General features: G+C 41.3%; 1 protein-coding gene across 2 annotated transcripts in view; it reads right to left on the bottom strand.

Annotated features, from left to right (window-relative positions):
• Positions 1–5,286, bottom strand: part of DNTT (DNA nucleotidylexotransferase) — a 64,367-nt gene that overhangs the window by 7,583 nt on the left and 51,498 nt on the right. The gene's annotated exons all lie outside the window — the stretch shown is intronic.

The raw sequence follows: 5,286 nt of genomic DNA, 5'->3' as shown, positions 1-5,286 counted from the left end.
CTTCTTCATATAATCCAGTTTCTTGGATTATTTGCTCAGCATACAGATAGAATAAATATAGTTAAAGGATACAACTGGTACACACCTTTCCTGATCTTAAAGGATACAACTCTGGCACACACCTTGCCCCTTGTTCTGTTTGAACAACTGCCTTTTGGTCTATGTACAGGTTCCTTATGAGCACACTTAAGTGTTCTCGAATACCCATTTTTCCCAAATATCCATAGCTTGTCATGACCCACATAATCGAAAGTCTTTGCATAGTTAACAGAGCACAAGTAAACATCTTTTTGGTATTCTCTGCTTTCATCCAAGATCCATCTAATGTTGGCAATGATATCCCTTGTTCCACATCCTCTCCTGAGTCCAACTTGAATTTCTGAAGTTCAATGTACTGTTACAACAGTGTTTGACTTATATTCTGCTACATTTATTTGCATGTGAAATTAATGATATTTCATGATTTCTGCAGTCAGTTGGGTCATCTCTCTTTGGAATATGCACAAATATGGATCTCTTCTAATTAGTTGGCCAGGTAGCTGTCTTCCAAATTTTTTGGCGTAGATGAGTGAGCACCTGCAGTGCTGCTTCAGTTTGTTATTGTCGTCCGTCAACTCTTAGAGCCTTGTTTTTTACCAATGCCTTCAGTGTAAGTTGAACCTCTTGCCTTAATACTGTCATTTCTTGATCATATGCTACCTCTTAAAATGACTGAACTTTGGCCATTTCTTTTAGGTACAGTGACTCTCTATGTCTGTCTGTCTTCTTTTGCTGCTTTCTTCATCATTAAATATTTTCCCCATAGAATCCTTCCATATTGTAACCCAAGGCTGAGTTTTTTCTTCAGTTCTTTCAGCTTGAGAGATGCTGAGCATGTTTTTCCCTTTTGGTTTTCTGACTCCAGGTTTGCACATTTCATTACAATACTTTATTTTGTCTTTTCAAGCTGTCCTTTAAGTTTTTCTATTCAACCCTTTTACTTCATCATTTCTTCCAATTGCTTTAGCTTCTGTATGCTTAAAAGCAAGTTTCAGAGTTTCTTCTAACATCCATTTTTGTCTTTTCTTTATTTTCTGTTTTTCTAATGATCTTTGCTTTCTTCCTGTATGATATTCTTGATGTCATTTCACAACTTTTCTGGTTTTTGGTCATTAGTGTCTACTGCATCAAATCCGTTTTTGCAATGGTCTCTAAATTCAGGTGGGATATATTCAAGTGCATCCTTTGGCTCTCATGGACTTATTTTAATTTTCTTCAGCTTCAGTCTGAACTTGCCTATGACCAATTGATGGTCTGTTTCACAGTTGGCCCTTGGCCTTATTTTGACTAATGATGGTGAGCTGTTCCACCATTTCTTCTCAGGGATGTGGTCAACTTTATTACTGTGTGTTCCATCTGGTAAGGTCCATGTATATACATTGCAAAAGGTATTTACAGAGAACAAATAAGATGGTGGAGAGGGTGGAAGTGCAGTGAGGAGCTCCATCAGCAACAACACAGAATAGTGGACCAAGCAGGCTTAGGGGATGGTCCCAGAACTCTGAACCACTTATAAAGGAATATTTACAAAGTTGGAAGGCATGCAGCCAGTGGAATTTGTAGCAGAAGCAAGAAATCCAGTGCTTTCTAATCAAAGGCACTCAGCTGTGCTCAGAGCCACCATCTTGGGTGAGACCTAACCGGGGAAGGATCAGAGTAGCCACGGATGCCTGACAGAACCGCAGAGATAAAGGAAGAAGAGTGAAAAGGGGAGCCCTCCTGATCACATCGTTCTGGAGGCAATCAGAAAACATAAAAATACCAAAAAACACACCCATCTAAGTTTTAAGGCCACAGCTAACCACTGAATATGCCCCCCAAACAGAAACAGATGACCATATCAGCACATATCCAGAAACAAGATAAAGTGACCGAGGCAAATGAGCTGGAGGTAGACCTACACTCCATACTGGAAGGAAGGCAGGCTTAGGAAATGCCTGAGAAGGAATTCAGAAAAATAATTATAAAATGTATCAAAACACTGTATGTACAATGGAGTTGAGAAAAATAAGGAAGAAGTCAGGAAAGCACTACAGGAGCAATCAAATGAGATAATACAGCATTGGAAACAATTCAAAACCTACAGAAAGAGATCCAAATGATTAATAATAGAATATCAGAAATGAACAATACACCAAAAGGGCAAAGGAGTAGAACTGAAGAGATGGAAGCCAGAACTAGTGAACTGGAAGATAAATCTCTCAATATCACTACAATAGAAGAACAAAGGATAAAAAGAGACAAAAGGGTAAAAAAAAATCTGAAGAAGGTCTAGGATTTATGTCGGACAACATGAAGAGGAATAACTTAAGACTTATCAGCATTCCAGAACAGGAAGAATCACACAAGTCCACAGAAGAGATAGTTGAAGAACTTTTGGAAGAAAATGTCCTTAACATCCTGAAAAGTTAAAAGATAAGCATCCAAGAAGCTCAACGAACCCCAGGAAGGATAGACCCTAAAAGAAAAACACCAAGACATATAATATCAAGCTCTCCAAAATCAAAGATAAGGACAGAATCCTGAAGGCAGCTAGCGAAAAGAGAAGTGTAGCATACAAAGGCAAGCATATCAGACTAAGCTCAGATTTCTCAACAGAAACCATGCAGGCAAAAAGGCCATGGGGAGAGATATATAAAACCCTGAAAGAAAAAACACAAGGATCCTCTACCCAGCAAAGCTGTCAATCAAATACAATGGTGTAATCAAAACATTCCAGGATAAATAGGAGATAATGGATTTTGCCAAAGCCAACCCTGCAATGAAAAACATCCTAAAAGGAGTTCTGTGGACTGAGAACAAACAAGAACAGACAACAACCAGAGATTTACATATGTGGCAGCATCACCCGGAAGTCAATCGACAAATGAAAGAGTTGAGAATAAAATAAAACTATAAGAACAAATTCAGAAGATCTGGGAGGTCAGTCTATGATCAAAACAATTACATTATGAAAGAAGGTAAACACAGAGGACCAGAGATCCAGTGGTGAGAAGGTCATGTAAATTACAGGATAAAATAGACTTGTCTCTCGGCTCTCCTCTTTTGGTCAGTCAGCAACTTCTGCTTAGGGTGAGGTCCAGCCACTTACGCAGGGGTGGGTGGGGTCAGGTGAGGGCAGTGTACAGCTGTTTTCACTCTTGTTTCCCATTCCTGGCCGTTCCCTGCTGTGCCCACTACCCAGGTTTTGTCCACTCTCTCCTCTTCAGGAGCTTCCGCAGCTGCAACCCAAAGCCAGTTAAGCCCCTCCCTTCAGTGGCTGCATTTCCGGTCATGAGGCTACTGTGGTGCCATAAGGCGTGTTGCCATCCCTGCTTATCAAGTAGGTTTAACTATCTCTCAGGAAGAGAGGTATTTAAATCTCCTCTCTCCCTCACCCCCTACATCTTATCAATTCACAGTTCCTGTCAGCCAGCTTTATCTCCCCAACTAGTCCTTCAGTGAGAATTTCTATCTGCTTCACTCCCTGTAAGCCTATTACTACTAGAGCCTCCCAGGTAGTCTCTCTGCTTCTGCCCATCACCTACCCCAGTCCATGCTCAACACAGTATCCAATTCTATCTGTTCACAAAAGCAAACAGGTCATGCTTAAAACTATCTGAAGGAACTTGTTACTTGTAATAAAATCCAAACGTGGCCTACAGGGCTCCAAGCAACCTGGCCCCAACTTCCTGTCTAAACTCACCTCCTAGCTGCATTCCTCTGTGGACACTCAAGCCTCCAGTTCCTCAGATGCACCTGCATGCTCCAGCTCTGGCCTTCAGTCTTACTGTCTTGACTGGAATGGTCTTCCCCAGTCTGGGCATGATGCTGCATTTTTATTTCCATCTCTGCTCAAAGGTTGGGTCCGGCAGCACTTTCCCAACCTCTCTCTCCTAAAGAGTCTCCATTGCTGCTAGTCACGTCTTCTCAGATGCTCACTACTTCCTGGAATTCATCTGCTTGCATGGTTGCTTTCTTATTTTTTGTCTCTGCAACCACCAAACCTGTCCATCCTCCTGTCCCACCACAATCTGTGCATGTACACATTAGAATGTAAACTTCATGAGCAGAGAAATGCATGGTTGTTTTGTTTTTTGTTTTTTCATCATTATATATTCCACACACCCCTCAAATAGTGCCTGACACATAGAAGATGTATGACAAATATGTGCTGGAAGAATAAATGAGTAATGTGAAGATTATTTTAAAAGATTCTACACAAAGTTTCCAGAATGAAACCAGATCCAGAGCAAATGCAGGATAGATAATAGCTTTTCTTGATTTTTAAAATATTATTATTATTATTAAAAGAGGCTGAAGAGTCAGGGGATCAAGAGTCCAGTCTGGACGTTATCCCGATGTGGCTATGTGTCTCTTAGCAAGTCACTTAGCCTCTCTGAATCTTGGTTGGTCAAATAAGATGGTGGGTATTGAATGACTAAGGCCTCTTCTCATCCAGCTCTATCATCCTCTTGGGCTAAGATTCTGCAAAGCTGATGGGCTAAGCTATGTGATCTCATATGGCATTTCTCATGATCTTGGTGGGCTCTGAGGCTGCAGGCAGAAAAAACTGAAGTTTAAGACAGTGAACAGAAAAATCTTGGGAAAAGGGAGACAATGAATAGAGTCGTAGTTGAAGCCAATTTTGCTGAGACTCTGAGATCTAGACATTTGTTCTAAGAAGGATCAGGGAAAAAGCAGTGGGATAACTGCGTCCTCTACTGGTGATGAAAGGAGCCCTAGTAGTGGTTAAGTGAAATACTGTGGGTCCCAACTCGGAGTGACCCTGTGTAGGGTTTCTGAGGAGCGGTGGGTTTGAGCTGCTGACCTTGCAATTAGCAGTCCAGTGCTTATCCTACAATGCCACAATTTAAAGATTGCCTCTTTAAATCCAACAGCTACTCCATGCGATAGATGTGACAGTTGGCTTCATAAGATTGCAACACCGGAAACCCTATGGGGCAATTCTACTTTGTCCTGTGAGAAATGTTGTCCATACCGACAAATGCTCAAGAAATCCAATTTGTACTCATTTTAGTGAGAGTGAGGTTTTCTTTATTCAATTTTGCAAAATCAGGCCCCCAACCCTGTAGACACAGGCAGACGCATTGCAAACAGTTTTAGTCCCCTGTTCCTAAAAAGCCCCATCTCCAGTACCCCTTTTACTGGGTACAAATAGGGCTGCTAACCTCAAGGTCAGCAGTTTGAAACTACCAGCTGTTCCGTGGGAGAAAGATGAGGCTTTCTGCTCCCATAAAGATTTAC

This window comes from Chrysochloris asiatica, unplaced genomic scaffold (assembly GCF_000296735.1).
Source record: "Chrysochloris asiatica unplaced genomic scaffold, ChrAsi1.0 scaffold00003, whole genome shotgun sequence".
NCBI classification, from domain to species: Eukaryota; Metazoa; Chordata; class Mammalia; order Afrosoricida; family Chrysochloridae; genus Chrysochloris; species Chrysochloris asiatica.
The sequence above is the reverse complement of the archived record's forward strand: the minus strand, read 5'-3'. Positions and strand labels throughout refer to the sequence as shown.